The 22808-nt window shown below is 27.7% G+C and overlaps 1 protein-coding gene and 1 pseudogene across 23 annotated transcripts in view; both read right to left on the bottom strand.

Moving 5' to 3' along the window:
* Positions 1–2982: 2982 nt before the first annotated feature.
* On the bottom strand, positions 2983–4432 carry LOC139426358 (uncharacterized; annotated as a pseudogene).
* Positions 4433–13496: 9064 nt separating this feature from the next.
* The window catches only part of LOC107446870 (syntaxin-8), a 62859-nt gene continuing 53547 nt past the window's right edge, over positions 13497–22808 (bottom strand). For 19 of the 23 annotated variants that reach the window (XM_071184871.1, XM_071184876.1, XM_071184873.1 and 16 more), the window contains 3 exons: positions 19894–20006; positions 16646–16801; positions 13497–13831 (listed from right to left, as the gene is read on the bottom strand). The gene's annotated coding sequence lies outside the window, so the exon portion shown is untranslated. Of the gene's footprint in view, positions 13832–16645; positions 16802–18098; positions 18387–19893; positions 20007–22808 lie in introns of those variants that run through there. The other 4 variants (XM_071184868.1, XM_071184870.1, XM_071184867.1 and 1 more) reach the window with 2 other exon arrangements.

Below are 22808 nucleotides of genomic sequence, written 5' to 3' on the forward strand. Positions count from 1 at the left end.
AGATGAATGGACTTTCATTGTTGTTGGAGTAACAGATAAGACACTATTCAAAATTGTAGAAAGAATGTCATTCTAGAAACAGCAAAAATGAGGTCGTAGGGGGAAGAAAATTGAACTATTCAATAGGATCTAAAAACATATTTCTTTTTATCTGTAATAAGGATTGCTTATTTGCTTCAATTTTTAATTTAAAACTTTTTGTAAAAAAAATTAAAATGTGTGTTCGAAATTTCGTCGCATAATTAAAAAATTTGTTTTTAGAGCGACACATAAACGAAGGATGTTTACTATTATTTCCTACCTAATGTACTGGGACCTGTAAAAATCGTCCTATAAATGAAAAGGTGCATAAAAGAGGTACATAAGTGAGAGGTCACTGTAAGTTGCAGTGGTTTCTTTATGTTGTAACAATTAGCGTTAAAAAATATTCGAACTATGCCTGATATACTTCAGAATATTGATTTGTTTTTTAATTAGTTGACAAAATTAATTTCTACATTTAGAGTAGAAATGTCTAAAATAAAAAATATATATAGCTTTGAGAGTCAAACTTTAATATATATTTAAATGAATTTGTTTCACATCTATTTTATTTGAGGGTTAAAATTTTACGAGCTATAACACCTATAATGGAGCAAATATTTTATATGGTTTTTTATTAGTTTGTTATAGTGTCTTTAGTCCAAGGCAAATTAATATTTTTTAAACTTCTAGATTCTGTGTAACTGTTAAATGAGTCCAAAGAGGTTGGAAAAAAATTATATTTACCTTTTATTTGTTCATCTTGGTCAGCATTAGATGATTTTGCTTTATTACAATTATTGGAAGTAATCCATCCCAGAATAGAAGATAGGCTTCTTCACCTTCTCTTACAACTCTCTTTATAATAGGGGCCTCCCTGGCCGAGCGGTATCGCCGGTCCAAACGCTCTGTTAAGCGTGGAGGTAGCGGGTTCGAATCCCGCCGTAACCCTGGATGTATTATTTGTGATGTCTTTCTCTGAATTGTTCTATCTGTATTTTCTACTTGACAATGACTTATAAGCCTATATTGAGCACACAAGTCGGCAAATGTATGTAATTTCAATAAAAAAAAAAAAAAATCTTTATAATAAAGGGTAAAATGAGTACTGAAGTTCCCGGAAACTTTTAAACATATTAATATGATATTTTTAATGAATATTTAAGCAAATTTATTTCTGGAAAAAAAAACTATTATCTAAGTGACATTATTTATCCAACTATATGTAATGCATATGTGGTTCATGATATATGTGATATAGACATATTTATTTACTTTTTGCTTCATTTCATTTGATAGGTAGTGTTATTGTGTAATGTAATTGCAGACGAATGAAATGCAGAATTTAACAGCGAAAGAACAAATCAAAGCGTACTTAAGCAAGATGATCATTGCTCTAATATAACTCTGGCACAAAGAAAAGAAGGAAAGATCTCTGTGGTTGAGGGATTTCAGTGGCAGAAACATTCCTTAAGAATCATTGATTGTTTTTAAAATTAATCTTATCCGACATTACTAAAAATACTGTTTTTTTTTTAAAAGTAAATTGATGAAATTTTAAAGTTATTAAAAGAAGGAATACAGATTTTTCCATCAATCTACGTGTCTACCGGTAATATGTTATGTCCAGTTGTTATCTCGTATTCATAGAAAAATGTTCTCATACTTGTTATGCATTATTTGAAATAATTACATTCTTGGCAACGTAATAGAAGTATTTTTCATTAATGAAGTTTGTCATAGAAGCTTAAGAAGTTATCTAATATTGAGCAATAATAATAATACATTTTGTATCAAAATGCTTTTTTTTCAATGTGCCACCTAAAACCGAAATTCCTAATACTTTTTTGAAGAAAATTGAAAAATAGAATTTTAATTTAATATTTTATTTCTTAATATTATTTAGATTAAATATAATTTTAGATTTAATTAAAAACATTGTTTATTGCAAAATATTCTTTGATTCGTCTCATCAGGTAAGCTCGAGGAGCTACATAAATGCCATTTTAGTGCAAGGTCCACATCTAAAACCATGTGATGTGCTTATTTTGTTTAGCATTACGCTTTTGTAACATTTTTATGAGACTAATTATGTTAAAATTGATGGTAATTATTTATTTGACAAGTTATTTTTTTGACAGTGAAATTAATGGAGAAATTTGTCTGTGGTAAATTTTGACTATAATTAGTTGGCAAGCCTGCATTGCTATTATTTATTTTGTTTCCATTTTTTTTCTTCTACTAAATGATTATTTCTTCTTTTGAAATGAAATTTTATATATTTTTAAAAAAATATTAATACATAAGGATTAATTTTAACACTTCATAGTATTTAAGAAAATGATTACGGCTTTTACACTTTCAGTATGCATTCTTTTAAAATAGAAGTATAACACTGGGGACCAAATTTTTTGTTGCTTTTATACGAGTGCTTGATCTTACTGAATTTAAATAAGGGGATTTGAAATTAGTAATGTTAGAACCCAAACTGGTATTTTCTATATAGTTTATTTATTTTATTGGGATACACAAGTTAATGAAGAACAAATAGGGGTTTATATATATATACAGGGACAGCAGCCAAAATTTTCAGAAAATAGTAAGGAAAATAGGTGGATTTAAAAAAAAAAATAGGAATGTTGAAAAACAAATAAAAAATTTACTTTAAAATAATTTAATACATTTTCCTGAATATTAATTTAAATCACAAAATAAATCTACTTCCCTACATAGTCAATATAAATTTTAAAAACACCATTTAAAAGATTAAAAAAAAATATATCAAAAAATTGTTTTTGACAAATTTTGTATTTTTATAAATTCTTATATCAAAAACTATTATTTTATCAAATTTAAAAATACACATTTCACAGATAATTTTTTCTAAAAAAAGTTATTTTAGCAAGGAAATTTTTCTTTAGGTTAAAAAAAATTAGATTTTATTTAATGTTCTANTGAAGCTTTAGACACTATGTTCAGAGCCCTGTGGCAGAATTTTTTCTGACTTTCTGCGACAAACCTAATTAGAACCAATATCTTTCTGCAAGATATTTTTATCGTTATAAATGTATGTGTAATGAATTTATAATAATAGATGAAATTCGTGTTTATAAAATAAGTCTACATGCATAGAATAAAACTGTGTAGATTTTTTTTTTAATTTCATAATATAAGTTTACATTTCTTAATAAGTTTAAATTGTTTAAGTATAAATTTGCATAATCTTCGATAATAACGAAAAGTTATAAATGTATAGATCCGCGGGGCTGTTGACCTCTGGGATGAATGGACTGAGGGAAGTGGGGAGTGTAGAGGATTCGAGATCGCTAATATTCTATCAGCAACTTCTGCAGCTTTTTCTGTTGACAAGGGGGAAATCGAAGCAATGATTGTCTGGACGGGGAGAGGCATCTCTTGAATAAATAACTCGAAAAGCAGTTCGTCCTCAATTTTATGATTTTCCGCTCTTCGTTTCATGTCTCGCAAGAGCTCTGTAGGTTTCCGATCCCCTAGATTTTCTCCAGCCAGTAGACGTCTGATTTCTTCTGTTTTAGATTCCCCACATCGTTCTATAATTTTAGACTTTAAGTCCATGTAGGGATCAGTGATATCCGGATTCATGATTACATCTCGCACGATCGTCGCAGTATCAGGTGGCAAATGAGCGACGACGTAGTTGCTGTAATCGACGTTTTTGCTTCTGTTATTGCCTTTGGAGCTGCTAAGGCAAAGGTTGATTCTAGCATGAAGAAACAAAGGGCGGGGTCAGCACGTATGAAGGGAGGGATCACTACGGCGGCAGCGTCACCCATTGTTCTGGATCAGTAGATTTTTATTTTGTTTGTCGTCCGTGTCACCATTTTAGAGGTTTCAAAGTATAATTTTATTTCCTCTAATCACTAATTAATGAGGACTCCAATGTGCAGTGAGAACAAGGATGACGATTTAAAACTTAATATAAATTTATTTAAACGTAACAAGTTAGTGCGACTGCTCGCTGAGGGGATACTCACTGGAATGATGTAAAAACCTTAATCCCGGCCTCTCAGGGTAGGCTGAAGAGGCACAATTTGGGGCCTTGATCTAAAAATAGATCTTCCAGAAGGGAATCGCTACAGTTTAAAACGCCGACACAAATGTTTCACTCAAATTTTTTAGCCTCAATTATAAAGTCACAATTAAAAAACTCGTAAAGGTTATGCATATGTAAAATAAACGTGTAAAGGAAACACATAAGTCAAAAATGTAATGGATGAATATAAATGAAACGAATAACTACTATAAATAAGTATAAGCTACTCATTAATGCTAAGATATGCATATGAAAAATAAACGCTTAAAAACGACTTATATAGTAACACGTAAATTACTAATGCATAAAAGCTACGTAGAATTAATTGTAAATGTGTGTAATAACTAATATTAAAATCTAGTTTCACTAGTAGAAGAAAAGTATATAATAATGATACAGGTAAATTTCAAACTATGAAGATAAAATTGTGTAAAATCATGAGGTAAACTATGATTTAAAAAAAAAATGCACTGCGTAAATAATAGTAACTTGAAAAATTTCTTAGTAAACGTGGAAAAAGCGTCATTCAGAAATTCTAAATGCTTCATTTTATTAATAAGTCAGCTCCTTATCATATGATCAATTCTCTAGTCAAATGCATTTTAATCAGTAAACGAGTAGACTATATCGATTGATCTGTACATGTTCTTACATTTTTTTTTGATCATTGTTCGAATCTCATCTAATCGGTTCACGAAACTCACCATATTTTGACCTATGCGGACCTAACGTTATCGAAACGTCCCCTTATTGAGTTTAAGACCTGAGTATTTTTTTTCCCTCTTAAACTGATTTTCATCGGTTCTCAAAACCACAATTAATTGATCAAAACTTGAAGCCTGAATTATTCAACAATACTCGAACTCTCATATCATCGGTATCCGAACTCGCTATCATTTAATTAACGCTAGCACTTGAACTCATTTAATAATTTATCGATCATTTGAACACATTTTGTCTAAACAACTCTTTGTGGCTCGAACCTACAACTTGATCAACAATCAAACTTATATCAGAATAATATCGCAAATCCGCTCTATTTGATCAACATCTGAGCCCATCTTTGAAATACTTTTCTAACTCTTATGTACAGTACACGAACCCACTATCTTTTTATTGGGAAATGAATATACTACCATTTAATCAGTGCTCGAACTTAATGCAGATTTCATTCCTCTCTTCGAGCAAAAGCTACGAATGCTCTCCTTGTGACGTCACGCCGTACATAAATCTCGGAGATCGCAAGCGAAGATAAGAAAACTTGAAAGCAATAATTGTCCTTTTTTTTCTTTAGTATGAGTAATTTAATGAGTATATTTTCTAAGGCTGTGAAAAAGCCCAAAGGTAAATTAAAATTAATTTATTTCAGAAGGTATAAAAAATTTTCACGTTTAATGTTGGATTAGACGAAATTTATAAAACATCACAATTAATATTTTTAACCTGCTTGAAGCCAGGGCTAGTTCATTCCGCTCTTAGAGCTGAAGCTACGATTTCCCTCCTCATGACGTCACGCTGCACACAGATTTGGGAGATCGCTAGCAAAGATATTAGCTTTTTCAAACTTAATGCAATCAACATATTATTTCCTTTCAAAAGCATAGTTTAGAAAAATTTTCTTGGCCATAATATTAAATTAAATACCTTTTTAAACTAATAAAAATATTTTACTAGTTGTCGTAGATGACGCTATAAATACTCTATTTTAACTTTTATTGTTAAACAAAATTAAAGCAAATATAGACCATTTTTAGCTACATGTTGTTCGATACCAATAATTTACAAATTTGGCTTAAATTTAGAATCGTAATTTTAGACTATGCTGTTAATAGCAATTTGTTCATACTTAATCATTAGGAAACATCAACCTTTAAGCGCTAATTACTGAAACAAAATAATAATTTAGGTTTATAAACAATATTAGAAATTTTACAATTGTTTATAAATATTTAAATTTTAAAGAATATTATTAAAAGAAATCATAAATATTTAGTTATAATTTAATCATAAATATTAAAAAATTTGTTATGAAATTAGGAAAATTTCAACTATTAATTACTTATACTATTTCTTTAATTTTCTTGGATTTAAATCCATTTTTTTTTTTTTTTTGAAGTAAAGAGTCCGCAAATTCTTAGAAAAGTTCTTATTGCAGATTTAAAATAACTACATTTGCAACGTTGAATCCGTTCTTTACATAGTTTTTTCGGGGGAAAGGTGAAAATATTTGATGTAATGAAAACATCCAATACCACCTATTTCAGCAACATGCAACCACGGAAATTGTTTAACTTTTTTTGGTAAACTGGAAAGTCATCATGAAATATATCGGGCTGATTTGGATGAAACGCAACACATCATCATACTTGGCCAGATAGCCCAATGCTTTCTCCTGAAGATTTCTCCATAACAACTTCCGATTTATCTTTGATCTCAAATTCTTTTCATTAATTACAAGAAAATCAGACTCCAGCAAATCAGCCCATCTCAGCCGACTGTTTCCAGTTATGTTAGATATCAACGTTTTTCAGTAACGCACTTTTAAGGAACGGATGCCTAAATCCAAATGCTGTAACTTGCTCGTGCAGGAAAAAAATATTACTTTGATATGTTTAAAAGTCTCATGGATGGGCTGGACATTGATCTGTAATGAGGAGGCCTTTTCTTTTTCAATTTGTTTTCTCAAATGAAAAAAAAAATTTGAAGTCATCCATTGCTTGAGTACTCACAGGAAATTCGCTTCATTTTTTTAAAACAACGAGGCTTTTTCGACTTGCCAATAATAGAGGGTGAGTGTTTTCTTAACCTACCTGCATTAATAAAATGGTTAATCTATCTTTACTGTTTCTTCCACTGTGGCAGGGTTCCTCATTAAATGCCAATGTTTTCTTAGGCATCATCCTGAAAAACAAACCAGTTTCATCACAATTAAAAATGTCCTATGGTTTGTATCCTTTAATTAAGGATTTTAATTCTTCTTTCCATTCCTTTGCGCTTTCACCAGGATTCCCACTCTTTCAACGAAGCAAAAATTAAGGACTTTTTTGAAAAATTAAGGATTTTACAAAATAGTGTGATTCTTTATCATTGAATATACATATGCCACCAGTGACATTGCAAATTATTTACCTTCCTAAAAATATCAATCAATAAAAAAAACGATTTTATTATAATGTAAGCACTGATATAATTGCATTAACAGGCTCGCCAAAGAATTACAAGGCAAATCTGCTTTTCCTTAAGAAATAAAAATAATAGCATAACAATCAAAACTTTACAAAAAATTATTACATTGCAACAAAACAAATTATAAATAGTTACCAAATACTTAACTTTCTTGTTAGAAGCAAATTATGCTTACTTATTAGTGCCCAGGAAAAAAAATTAAGTATTTTTGAAAAAACTTGGTTTTTACCAATAAACTCCAGGTTCCTGATGAAAAGCCTAGGTGGGCTGGGATTTTTCAAACCCTGTTTCTTACACATATGTACAATCACGAATTTTAAAAATTTTTATGCTTTCTATAAATTTCAGTTACTAATTACACATTGAAATATTATACAAATTTAATTAATTAGAGATTTTAGAAGTGGTTTTTGTTATGGTTCCTAGTGTTCAAAATATTTTTTTTCCCCTGATACTTCTTTTCTTAGCGTTTTACTTAATCCCTATAAGCAGATGCATTACCAGTAGAACTTGAATTCTGTCAATTTTGAAGGTTAGTGTGGGTTTTCTACTTAGGTACCTAAAAATTCCCCCCCCCCCCAAAAAAAAAGACCACAAACTCTTCCATGAGCAGTATTTTTTTCTTGTGGAATACTTCACTTTCCTCATAAAGTATCATTCTAGGTAAGGGGCAGAATATATTAATGAAAGAACGTGCTTTCTTCCCCTTGCCTGTAACCCCCCCCCCTTTACACACATTAATTTTTGTCCCTCTAAAATGCTTTACCCTCGGTGCATAGTGTAATTTTAAGTGATAAAAGAAATCCATTTTGTTTAAAAAAAATTGAACTGAAAAATTGCTTCTATCAATTCATAGTGATGCTAAAAAACTAAGGACTTCTAAAAACCTTGAACCAAAACTAAGCACTTTTAAGGTCCCTTATTTTCCAAAATAAAAATTAAGCAGCTTTTAAGGACCGAGGGAACCCTGTAGTACAAGTTTCTAGGCCATGTCGGATTTTGAACTTCTCTACTCATCCATGTGAAGCTGAAAAATTTTCAATTATCTAAATTTCTTCAAGATGAACTGCTTTTTGCCTAAGTAATTCAATATTAACCGGAATGTTACAAGCACGAGCTTCTTTAAACCATTTATAACAATACACTTTCCAGTTCTTGAAACTTTCCACCTTGAATAAGACTTCTCTTCGAATATTTAATTCCACATTACCGTTGAACAGCAACATTTGTATCCTTTATTTTTAAAATCCCTTTTAAAGTTGGTTCAGGAATTTTAAAATGATCAGTTAAAGCTTTTTTTTAGTTGTTGATGGATTTTCTTAAAATCTCTTAATGACATCCGCTTTAAAAGATAAGCTGAATTTCATTCTCTTTGCCATTTCGTCAAGAGGTAAATCTTAAGTACTACACAAGTTGAAGTTAGATAGATTATTATTTTCCTACCTAATGTATTGGGACCTATAAAAATCGTCTTATAAATGAAAAGGTGCATAAAAGAGGAGGTACATAAGTGAGAGGTCACTGTAAGATGCAGTGGTTTCTTTATGTTATAACAATTAGCGTTAAAAAATATTCGAACTATGCCTGATGTACTTCAGAATATTGATTTGTTTTCTAATTAGTTCCCAAAATCAATTTCTACATTTAGAGTAGAAATGTCTAAAATAAAAAATATATATATAGCTTTGAGAGACAAACGTTAATATATATCTAAATGAATTTCTTTCACATCTATTTTATTGGAGGGTTGAAATTTTACGAGCTATAAGATATATAATTGAGCTAATATTTTATCTGGTTTTTTTTTGTTTGTTATAGTGTCTTTAGTCCAAGGCAAATTAATATTTTTTAAACTACTAGATTCTGTGTAACTGTTAAATGAGTCCAAAGAGGTTGGAAAAAAATTATATTTACCTTTCATTTGTTCATCTTGGTCGGCATTAGATGATTTTGCTTTATTACAATTATTGGAAGAATAGAATACCATCCCAGAATAGAAGATAGGCTTCTTTACCTTCTCTTATAACTCTCTTCATAACAAAGAGTAAAATGAGCACTTAAGTTCCCGGAAACGTATAAGCATATTAATATGATATTTTAAATGAATATTTAAGCAACTTTATTTCTGGACAAAAAAACTATTAACTAAGTGACATTATTTATCCAACTCTCTGAGCTAATATATGTAATGCATATGTGGTTCATGATGTATGTGATATAGACATATTTATTTATCTAGTTAGATACTTTTTGCTTCATTTCATTTGATAGGTAGTGTTAATTTGTAATGTAATTGCAGACAAATGAAATGCAGCGAAAGAACAAATCAAAGCGTACTTAAGCAAGATGATCATTGCTCTAATGTAACTCTGGCTTAAAAAAAGAAGGAAAGATCTCTGGGGTAGAGGGATTTGAGTTAACATATTACTGATGAGGATAATATGACGCAATGGCAGAAACATTCCTTAAAAATCATTGATTGTTTTTAAAATTAATCTTATCCGACATTAATAAAAATATTGTTTTTCTTAAAAGTAATTTAATGAAATTTTCAAAGTTATTAAAAGAAGGAATGCAGATTTTTCCATCAATCTACGTGTCTACTGGAAATATGTTATGTCCAGTTGTTATCTCGTATTCATAGAAAAATGTTCTCGTACTTGCTATGTATTATTTGAAATAATTACATTCTTGGCAGTATAATAGAAGTATTTTTCATTAATGAAGTTTGTCATAGTAGCTTAAGAAGTTATCTAATATTGAGCAATAATAATAATACATTTTGTATCAAAATGCTTTTTTTTCAATGTGCCACCTAAAACCGAAATTCCTAATACTTTTTTGAAGAAAATTGAAAAATAGAATTTTAATTTAATATTTTATTTCTTAATATTATTTAGATTAAATATAATTTTAGATTTAATTAAAAACATTGTTTATTGCAAAATATTCTTTGATTCGTCTCATCAGGTAAGCTCGAGGAGCAACATAAATGTTATTTTAATTAATTTTATTAATATGTTAAAATTTATGGTATGGTTTGTTAAATATGTTAAAATTTATGGTAATTGAAAAGTTATTTTTTTGACAGTAAAATTAATCGAGAAATTTGTCTGTGGTAAATTTTGACTATAATTAGTTGGCAAGCCTGATCAACGGCAGCTATGTATTGCTATTATTTATTTTGTTTCCATGTTTCTTTCTACTAAATGATTATTTCTTCTTTTGAAATGAAATTTTATATATTTTTAAAAAAAATATTAATACATAAGGATTAATTTTAACACTTCATAGTATTTAAGAAAATGATTACGGCTATTACACTTTCAGTATGCATTTTTTTAAAATAGAAGAATAACACTGGGGACCAAAATTTTTGTTGCATTTATACGAGTGCTTGATATTACTGAATTTAGACAAGGGGATTTGAAATTAGTAATGTTAGAACCCAAGCTGGTATTTTCTATATAGTTTATTTATTTTATTGGGATACACAAGTTTATGAAGAACAAATAGAGGTTTATATATATATACAGGGACAGCAGCCAAAACTTTCAGAAAAAAGTAAGGAAAATAGGTGAATTTAAAAATAAAACAAATAGGAATGTTGAAAAACAAATAAAAAATTTACTTTAAAATAATTTAATAAATTTTCATGAATATTAATTTAAATCACAAAATAAATCTACTTCCCTACATAGTCAATATAAATTTTAAAAACACCATTTAAAAGATTAAAAAAAAATATATCAAAAAATTGTTTTTGACAAATTTTGTATTTTTATAAATTCTTATATCAAAAACTATTATTTTATCAAATTTAAAAATACACATTTCACAGATAATTTTTTCTAAAAAAAGTTATTTTAGCAAGGAAATTTTTCTTTAGGTTAAAAAAAATTAGATTTTATTTAATGTTCTATCATGTATCAAATTTTACATTTATTATTAATCCTGAGGCAGAATTTTTTACAGCTTTCTGTAAGATACTTTTAACAACAGATATATATTTTAATAATTTAATAAAATAAAAGCGTTGTGTTTACAAAGAAAAACAATAAATTGGATGAAAAAGTAGGAAATAACAGGGAAAAAAACGAGGGATGTCGAAATAATAAAAAAAGTAGGAAAAATAGGTCGTCTGCGGTCCCTGTATATAAATAAATATACATATGAAAAATTCAAATTGTAATGTCAAAATGCACAGTAAAGGATTAAATAGTTTTAAAATTTTTCTTAAGTTTTATAAAACGCACTAATAGTATGGCGATGTAATAATATACAAACAATGCTTTTTTGACTAGGTATTGTTTCAAAGATTCTGTTAAAGTACTTAAAATTTTTTTGATATTTTTAACTTATTAAAGCATTTTGTTCCTAAGACTGTTGATCGATACATTATTTACAATACTAAATATGCAAAAATGAAAACATATAAAGTATTAAAAAGTATCAGGCATCACATATGTCCCCTTTGTGAATACTCTCAATTAAAAATAAGCAGCAGTTATTTCTTTAAATACATTAAAGTAAAGTTACTTAAATCTAATAGGTATTAGTGTCTTAAATATATAGTTTTATTTTGAAGAGAACATTTTGTCTGTTAAAATTTTTGATGAGACATAAAAGCATAATATTATGTCACATATTCCTACGTGATAAAACAATCACGAATGAAATAAAGTTTTGGGGATATATTTCAAAATTTAAAATTATAGCCGAACTTATAAAGAAATATAAGTCGTAAAACGTTTTGCTAAATAAAAATAAAAAACACTTTTTTTACTATGAATTTGAATTGATCTGAATTTCTGAGATGAAAGATACATTAAAAAAATAGAATAACTATCTAAAACATTGATTAAAATAAATATATTTATATAACTCTAAATTGCAAAAAAAAAAAAAAAAAAAAAAAAAAAAAAAAAAAAAAAAAAAAAAAAAAAAANAAAAAAAAAAAAAAAAAAACAAAGAAAGAAAATTGGAAAATTCAAGAATATTAAAGCAGTTTTAAGTCAAGCGTTTTCCTCATCTTGTTTCGGTTAAACTTATAGGTTTTAAAAATTGAATGTGTCGTGCTTAAAAAAAGGAAAAACAAAATTATTTAGTTGATTGACAGAACTATTATTCATATTTTGAAGAAATGATAAATTATAACGATTGTAGTCAGAATAATTTCTGTGCATATTTTATTTAATATATTTGCTTTTTTAATATTTACAAGAAAATATACAAGATGAGATATTTCGTTTTTTTTTTTTTTTGGATCCCATGGTCCATTTTGGTAGCCATAAAAACTTTAAATAAATTTACGCAAATAAATAAAAAAGGCAACACATAAAACTTTCATTCTTTTCCTCTATCAGCACTATTTAAAATTTCAATATTAAAAAATTAACACTTTTAATTCAAAAAAAAATATTTGTTAAAAATAACAAATTATGAAAATGCTAATTAGCACAAAATAATTACTTTAAAAATCCCATATTATTTTGTTAAAAAGAGAATAAATAAAATTGCAAAAAGCATGCGTAAAACACTCATGCAATAAATTATCCCATTTTTAAAAAATATATATAATATGAGTATGAAATGAGGGAGGAAACACCTCCTACATCAAGATGCATTATTATAAATTACATTTAATATTTTGGCTTTCTCTCCTTCATGCCTAAGTTTTTTTTTTTTTTAACTGGGTAAGATTGACATTGCCAAGTGATAATCATCCTCTTCATTTTACGCTTTTCAGAACGTTACTCTAGTGAAACTGTTTTTAATTTTGACTGTTTGAACTGTTGAAATTATACTCATACTTTTTTTCTCATTCATTAAAATTGAATAATAATAAAATGTGATAAAAAAAAAGACTATTACAAAATAAAGTATTATTAAAAGATTTTTTTAAGTATTATTAAAAAATAAAACGTAATTAAAAGTCTGAGAAATGCAAAAATGGTATAAATATTGCAAAATGTGTAACAAATAAAAATTAAATGATTAATAAAAAAGTTAATAATTAAAATTAAGAAAAAAAACTCAATATGTATATTGATGAAGTATATTAGGAAAAAATTAATTTTTTATAATTATTAAATAAAAATTAATAGTGCTTAGGAAAAATGGATGGGATTTAGATAAAAAAAAAGTGAGGAAGGGATTATTTTCATAAGATGAAGGAGGATTATAGGAATAATATTACAATAGAAATAAAGAAGAATTACCAATAAATGTTTTAATGGAATTCGAAAATACATAAAATCTAATGTAATTCATAGAAAAACAAAGGTTTTATTATATAAATTTTTTTTACAATCAATTTTAACGAATGCTTGTGAAACCTGAACCACATCTTGTACAGATGAGGCTATGTTGGGTACCTCTGAGAGCATTGTTTTCGATGCTAAAACTGTTGGCATCAGAAAAAGCAGATCCGAAAAGTACGGCTTTACTTCCTACGTCTGCCACCATCACCAGAATGAGTCTCTGTTTGGACCCTCAACTCTTTAACGAAGGAATTCCTTAAGCAATTCCACATTTTCTGAATTTCCATGCCTGTAAGAATTACGAAAAATATATTTTCAGGGAGCCAGATAATTCTTTCAACAAAAAATAAGCACCTTTTAAGTACTTTTAAAGCACTCAAAAAATATTTTTAAGCCCTATATACATTAACAAAATACAAAACTAATTTTCAGAGATTTTACATGATCATGATAAAACAAGTAGTTTCTGACAAAGAATTCTTTTCCACATTATATTAGCTACCATAAAAATATTTTTCAGTTCGATTTTAGAGTGTGGGAAATGAAGCCTGAAACTGAGAATAACTTGCAGAATGCAGCAGAGTTGCACATGACAATGCAATAATCATGCCGAATTCAGCTCAGTAGAAGCACATGTGGAGCATTTCATCAAATATGTATATTGATTGGCGCTTTCAGACGCTATGGACCAAATGGATTGGGGTTGAATGAATTATAAAAACTTGGAGTAGAATAATGTGAAAAATATATAATATAAAATTATTTACATTATTTTTATATTGAAAGAAATTAATTGTGCTTAGGTATCAGTTACTTATACATACAACATTGAATTTATCAAAACAGTATAAGACCCCAAATCCGGCACTCACGGGACCCATGAAATTCCGTATTTCGGAATTTGCCGAATTTCGAATCTCTTTCGGAAATTTCAAAATGGCACCCATATAATACAATAATTCAATTATACTGCTAATTTCAAAAAATTAATTAATTCCAATAAATTTAGTTAAATTTTGATCACAGTAGGTGAATTTAAAACTTTCCCATCTTAAGAAATCTCATTAATTAAAATATAATCTATAGAATTGAAATAACAATATATATTTTTTATAAGCTAACAACAAATAATGATAAAAAAAAACAAGCTAACAACTAAATATGATTAGAAAAAACAAGCCATCAATTAACAAAAAAAAAAGGAGCAGTTAATAACTAATAAAAAAACAAAAGAGTATAATTTACATCAAATAAGAAAAGCAGCAAAAGGGATAGAATTCAGTTTGTATCCCAGGTGGTAGCTTCATTATCAAAAGGGTGTGGCTAATTTATGGTCAAACTGGAGAGGGAAATGTGGGAACGAAGGAGTAAGAAGGGGGGAAAACCAGTAGAGCACTTGTACAGCTGTCAAGATTGATTGATAAGTTTCTTCCAACTTGCTTTTCTTTATTTTGTTCATTGAAAATGCAGGTGTTTTTACTTTTCCCTTTCACTTTAGATATTTTAAACTGCTTTAGAACCAGATGTTTCCTTTGACACAGATTTTTTTTCCATGCTTTTTTTTTTTTTTTTTAGAAAGATAAAATAAAGTTACTTACTTCAACAGAATAAAATTCCAAATAGAAAGAGAATATAACGGATTTTTTTTTCTCTTATTAATAAAAATTTCTTTAAAAAAAAAAAAAGAATTAGATCAGATTATGTGCCAAATTTTGGGTCCTGCCGAATTAGGTGTCCCATACTGTATCATGAAAATTCCTGTTAATGATAGGAGGTTCCTTCAGTACCAGAATATAGACAAAACACATACATTTCAAAATTATGATAGCTGTCTATTATAATTATTAAGTCTGTTTGTAAAATTAATAATGTTATTTATGTGTTACCCTGTAGTTTTTGGAACGTGAGATATGTTGGACAAACTAGTAACTCCAGGATATCTGCTACATTTCAGATTTTCAAATCCATGACTAAATTTCAAGAATTTTTCATATGACTTAACAAAGTTACTATTTCTCCCGACAAAAACACAACAATAAATTTAAAAAAGCATTATTATAACATTAATTGAAGTTTATAATTTAAAAATCCAGTAAAGAAAGAGTCAAAACAATAAAATAGCAGAAAAAAATACAAAAGCAAATATTTTTTTTTCCTTTTATCTCCAGAATTATAATCTAAAGATACTTTTCTTATTCATCAGAAAGGAAAGAAACACTTCTGATTTTTCTGTTCTCATTTCGGAATTAAAAAAAATTCACCAATGACTGGCTTGCTTCAGCTAGATTTTTAAATTGATAAAATAAAAAAAATTTAATAATAATAAATATTCTGAAATCACAAAAGTTTGAAAGATAATTCATTCTAGAAATTATTTTTTTTTTCTTTTTTAAAAAGAACACTATAATTTTTAAAGAACATGATAAAAGCATTTTATGTTTTAATAAAATATGACTGTGAGTGGGGATTTTGTTAGAAATTCAGATTTTCAGAGTACCGTGGGGGATTCCATTTTAAAAATTAGATTTTTCAGTAACCTAAATTCATGACTTTCTATAATTTTTTTTAAAAAAAATAGTTAAAATCCTGACATTTCATGACAAATTTTGTTCAATACCGAAGTTCATGATTCTCCATGACTTTCCAGGTGCACAGATACCCTGCAACTCTCTTAATATAAGAATTAATAAACATCATAAAGATATAAACTAATGAAATGATCAATAACTTAGAATTGAATCATATTAGAGAATCATTTTTGTTTTCAGTTTCATATTGAATCATATTTTTTTCATTGCATCATATTTTTTTTCCAGTTTCTCTACAGAATTACAGTATAACTCGGATTCCCTAAGAACAAAATCATATAACTAATAGAATAATTATATATAATTAGAATAATTAATTATTCAAATCATGAACAATTTCTTTACGGATGAGCAAGATTGAGTAAATCTTTTTAACAGTAAAATTCACAGAATATTAACTAACATGATGAAAACTAGTTTGTACTGCAAAAAACATTTCTGATCAAATACATAAAGAGCAAATACAGAGGGTGTTAATTTTACAGTGAGAGAAATAAACAATAAAACATATTAACCTGTTAATACAAGACACCAACATATCACATGCCATGAATTTCAATCTTTGTTCCAAATGTTTGGCAAAAACTTCATCAGGTCAATGCAAGTCCCGGATGAAAGATTGCAATGCATCTAGTTTCCAAAAAAGATCTTCAGAAGTAATGCATCCATGCCTGCAAGACGAAGATGAAAATGCATATCACAAATCAATGAAATAACTATTACTACAACACAACATTTGAATTTATTAATCAGGGGTACGTCTAGGTTTTTTTTAGAGGTATTTTGTGAAAATTCAGACATAATTAATGAAAAATTAAAATTTATACTAAAAAATCAGCACAAAAATTTGGTAGAAAGCAAATATTTTTAAAAAATTTCACTACAAATAAAAATCATTTGACTCGTAAATTTCTATATATTTTTCCACATATATTCAAAAAGAATTTTACTATTTGAAAATTTTGGACTTAAAATTGTATCCAAATTTAAAAATCATTGTCCATAACTAAATTTCAACTTAAATTTAATAAAAACATGCATTCAACAATGTTAGCACTAAAAGTTATTTTCATTATGAGAACATTTTTGACTAGGTCAAACAGAAAAAAATTTCCCAGAGAAAAGATGTTTCATAAAAAATAAATTTTTAGAATAATGTTTGAATTTCGACTTCTTGTACAGTTTATACAGGGAGAGCCACGTTGTTTCATTAAAAAAAAACTGTACAAAAAAAAGAAGCTCGCTTTGATATGGCATAAGCGACTAGCATACCACATTGCTGTATCTAACCAAACACATGCTACCCTTTCATAAAGAACAGCTGAAATAAAAGCCCTTCTTTTCCATAGATTGCAACGAGAGCTTGCTTTGTTAAAAGTATTTTGTGAAACTAACGTTAAATTGAATTTGTGAAGGTATGCAAAACCATACAAAATTCACTCAGGACAGACCCTTGATAATAGAGATCAATTGCACACAACATTTAACTTTTAGAATACATATGGAAGATTCAAGTTTCATCCGTACAATGCCTCGAGAAGAAAAAAAACAACAAATTTCAATACATTCTAGAAGTAAATGATTGATTTGTTTTGTCAAGCTGATATACATTGCTGAGTTTTGAGAAGTCACTCTCTCCAGACTAACATTATTTTCCTGAGTCCTCTTACAGGGTTCCCACTAAATTTTTTAAAAAAAATTCAAGGACTTTTCAATGACTTTCAAGGACCTAAAATCAAGTTTTTTAAGGACCTATTCGGTACTATTGTTATATGCTAAAGTACATGCCAACCAGATTTTACAATTACGTAGAAGCAGAAATTTTATGTTTTTAAATCACAATGCTTATTTGACAAAAAAAATTTTTTTTATTAAATTTATCAGCTAATAATACGAATGGTTGATAGTTACATTGCTGTTTCAAATCACTTAGAANAAAAAAAAAAAAAAAAAAAAAAAAAAAAAAAAAAAACTCCAACAATACAAACCAGCATCAGTGAAATTTTTTATGAAAATTCAATGAAGTGAATTAGAATTAATGAAACTGAATGAATGTATAATGCATATTAAACATTCATTCAATTCCTTATATAAATTCTGATGAGCAATTTGCAAATCACTTTAAAGTAACATTCGACATGCAATTCATTAATCACTTTCAGTTAAACGGCAATTTGTAGAATATTTCATATGAATTCTGATCCGTAAACCAAGAATCTTTTTAATGTGAATTGCGATGTTTATTCATAATGAAACCTGTAGAACTAAATTTTATTTATTAGCAGTAAAAACTAACAGTAAAAATTTTATTATAAATGATAAAAAAATTAATTATTCTTTGTACACAAAATAAAAGAACAAATAGGATAACAATATTAACCTGTTGTAATAATGAAGTTAACACATTGAACATATTTCTAAATCCATTAAACACTATATATCATTTAAAAACTATGACTAAAAACCTAAAATTTGCTAGAAATTTTAGCTTTCAAAACATCAGAGTCTGAAAAGTCTAGGTTAGAAAAGTTTTGTATCTTCTTTAACCCCTTTTCACTTCAAGCATTAAAAATTGCATCAATTAGAATTTCTATAATTTTCCTATGAATTTATTTATTATTTTTTTTTCCTACTTTTTCGGAAGAAAAATTAGTAGTATTTTAACTCCTAAAAAATCAAGAACTTTTCAAGTATCCAATGGCAGAATTCAAGGACTTTTCAGGGCCTGATTTTTTTCAACCAAATTCAAGCACTGTGGGAACCCTGTCTTAAAAAAGAAGATTATCCCCACAAGAATTATAGCTGTGATAGAATTCAATGAATGGATACCACAAGTTGATTTATTGTGGTTTTGTGAAAAGTTGGGAGAGCTGTGTTAAGATCACTGTACTTTGGAGTGCTGACAATGAGAGCTGTAATAAGTTCACGGTCGCTCCTGTGCTGAGCAGTCGAGTGTATACATTCTATATGAATGAGACTGAGTAGCAAAGAGCGCGAGGAGGTGGATAATGTCGCAGCCACAAATAGCAAGTCAACTATTCAATATGAACCACCCATTGAAGTCGGAGTGTCAGATCAAAGTGGGCGTTACTGTCAAGATAGGTGTGTTCTTATCGAAGTGGGAGTTTCTGTCATCACGTCCGGGTCACTAATCTGGGAAGTGAGTTGTTATTGACTGTGTCAACCTTCATCTATGAAAAGGTACCTCGACATAGAATCGAGATAACATGCCTCATATACTAGAGAGTTGGATTTGTATATTTATAGTGGTAGATACACCCCAAAGTCAGCCAAAACATTTATGTTTAATAGATTCATTATTAATGTCAGAAACACAATATGAATTAGATTAAAAAAATGTATTATCTTAATGCTTTAAGAAATATAATTAGTATAAAAGAAAGTGTTGTTTAATAGAAAGTAGTATTATTATTAATTAGAATTATATTTATTAATATTTTTTTTTAAAAAAAACAATATAATTTTTTTAAATTCAACATGTAATAGTTTTTTTATTTTAATATTATGGGTGATATTCTAGCATTTTGTTGGGGGGAACATTTTTGTTGAACATATTTGAAGAATATTTTTGTAGTAAGTTTTTTCTTTGTGATTAGTGTAAATATTGCTTGAAATCGTGTTATTATTTTAATATTGTCCAATAACAAATTTTGATGTTGAGCAGAGGCATTCGTTCAATTTTAAGAAAGTTAACGATTAAATTTTAACACATAAAAAAATGGTTAAAAATATAATTCATTACCATCTTCACTGGAAAACAATCCTATGTATCTGAAGGCTGTTCAGCTAAAAGTGTGTCCATATCAACAGCTAAGAACAACCAGAAGATCTCCGCGTGTTCAACCATGCGAAAGCCTGTAAAATTTATATAACATATATTTTCTTTTGCTGATGCAAGCAATTTTAATAGCTATCCTAATCATACCTAACGAATATTTCTTCTATCAAAAATTATACAGAAAAAAGTTACTTCACTAAATAACAAGATAAATCTAAAAATTTAGTGAACGGCATTTATGAATATTTCAAAAGTAACAAGAGTAAAAAATGCAATTCTATACATACAGATGAGATGGCTGATAGAAAGGAGAGTAAGAAGTTTTGTTTGAGCAGTGAACATATCTACTACTCTAAGTGTATGTCTAAGAAATGCATTACATGTAGACCTAGATTCCATATTCAATTGGTTTAACCTTTAAACATTTCAGAGAAGGAAAGGAAACCATACTGATGGCAAGTCATATTAGGGGGGACCATAAAGAGATGTGACAATTCCAGGTATGTGACATATGCTGTTGGTCACTTATAAATGATGAAAGATTCTGGAATTAAATAACAATAAGGGACAGTGTTAGTAGATCATTTACAGAGGTTTTAGCAAATGCATAATACTTTCGCATTTTATCCCACATTCATTGAAGACAAATAACATAGAAAAGGTCTTTGAGGACTCCCTGAAGACAACCGTCTTTCGATTTAATGTAAAAAAGGCTTCATTTAAGGACAGCAACATAAATTCATTGCAAAAAGAGCCTTCACTGTCTTAGTTTGTGCAAAGTGTTTTGTAACTAACTGATTTTGTCTTGAGCGTTATCAAAAATGTTCTAATTTACCATTCCATTCACCAATTTTTTAATTGCACTTTCTATTACTTTTATGTGTATTCATTGAGTAAATTTAATTAAAATCGGATCCCTAACATTGCATCAATAATTAAACAGATTCAAATTCTTATCAGAAACATTAAATAAGAGCAAAGCAAGTTCAAGCTTTTAATAAGGTTCTATAAGCGAAGTGCTGATTATATAAATGAATAAAGTTAATCAAATATGAAACTGTTATACATTGCACAATTTAATTTTGAAACGTTACATTAATTTCCAAAAGTTGAATTTAATTTTTAGCAGTCAATTATTAACTGGTCACCAAATTGAATTGTGAAGAAAAAAGTATGGATATGTTTTGGTTTCAGATAGTGAAAATGCTGGATTATAATCATTTTGCAATTTTTTTCTGAATCTTTAAAATGTTTTCGATTATATGATAAGATTTTAAGAGAAAAAAAAATCAATCTGTTACGGAAACAAATACTATTTATTGTGCTGCTTGTCAACTTCTTGATTGATTAAAAAATTGAAAGAAATAGAAGCATTTTATACCACAAGAAGTCTGTAAATATGAAGAAAAAAAATTCTAAACAAAAAAAATTTCTAAAAAATCTGAAATTTTCAGAATAAAAATTTCTGAAAATTCTACAACAGGCCAATAAGCTTTTTCAGCAAACATTCAATTTGTTTCACTTTTAAATGTACACAACGTTTATTGACTCTATACTATTTGCACAACTTTTGACCTTGACTTCTATTAACAATTTTCAAAGTGCACTGAATTTGGTACTGGGTAAGATAAAATTTAAAGCAAGCACTTTTTCGCAATTTAGAAGCTGTTTTAGTACAAATAGTTTCAAAAATCGAACAAAAATATTCAAATTTTCTTTTCAAATCTGCTAGAAGACAGTTTAAACTAACTTAAGAGAGAATAAGTCAGGAAACATTTTCCATAATATTAAGAAAAAACATCTTCTAAGATAACAAACAAAAAACCAGAAGTTTAATATTTTCTACAAAATCCAAAACTTTCTTGAAAAAAAAAATCTAATGTATACAACCCTGTAAAAATATTATTATTCATATTGCTTTTTGAAGAATTAAGATTTGTAGAAGAAGAGAAAAACTTTAAAAATGAATAATAATCATGAATATAACCGGAGAAATATTAAAACCAGTTAAAAAAACATTCATTTTTTAAAACGAGATATTTGTAATAAAAGATTACAAAATAAATATTAAAAAAAAACATCACAAAAACAATTCTTCAAAATTTATCAAACAGTAAAACTTTATATACTATATATAAACAAGAAAATAATACATTTATAAAGTTTTATACTTAATATTTAGAAAGACTGAAAGCTATTCCAAATGCACTTTTAAGTTCATAAGAAAAAATCAGTATTGCACACATCTATTTCAGAAACTTGCAGAATATTTTTTTTAAAAACTTTTTAAAAAAACAAAAAATGTGACAGATATTAAAATTTAAGTAAACAAATCATGGTCATAAAACTGTCACCACTTTAAGAAGGTCAAATTGTTTAATTGAATTGTTTATGAATTTGTTTTAATTTCTTTCCAAATTTCATGGATATTTCAGTTTACTCTACATTAAGCTTATGCAATAAAATTTTTTTTTAATGTCTTTATACAGATGCTAAAATGCTTCGAACGATGTAAAAAAAAAGTGCAGAGTAAAACAGTGTGAGTGGAGAGAAATGCATTACATAATTCAACAACGGTTCCCAACTTTCGTTGAAGTTTTATCTCATTTCAGCAAGAATAAAAATGCTACTGAAATTAGCATCTTCTAATGTAATCAGGGTCCTTTTTGTTCTTTGTTTTGTTTACAAGAGATTCTATTCAGCAACACTTTACAAAAGCAAGATTATATCAAACATCTATGAGATTTATCCAAGATTTCTTTTTATTTCCCAATATATATGTGGTGTAGACTATATCTTTGTCATAAATATAAACTACTCATGAAGACAGAGATAAAAATTTAAGTGAAACAAATTAAGAAAATAAAAACTTAATGAAT

Source organism: Parasteatoda tepidariorum, chromosome 9 (genome assembly GCF_043381705.1).
Source record: "Parasteatoda tepidariorum isolate YZ-2023 chromosome 9, CAS_Ptep_4.0, whole genome shotgun sequence".
Classification (NCBI taxonomy): Eukaryota; Metazoa; Arthropoda; class Arachnida; order Araneae; family Theridiidae; genus Parasteatoda; species Parasteatoda tepidariorum.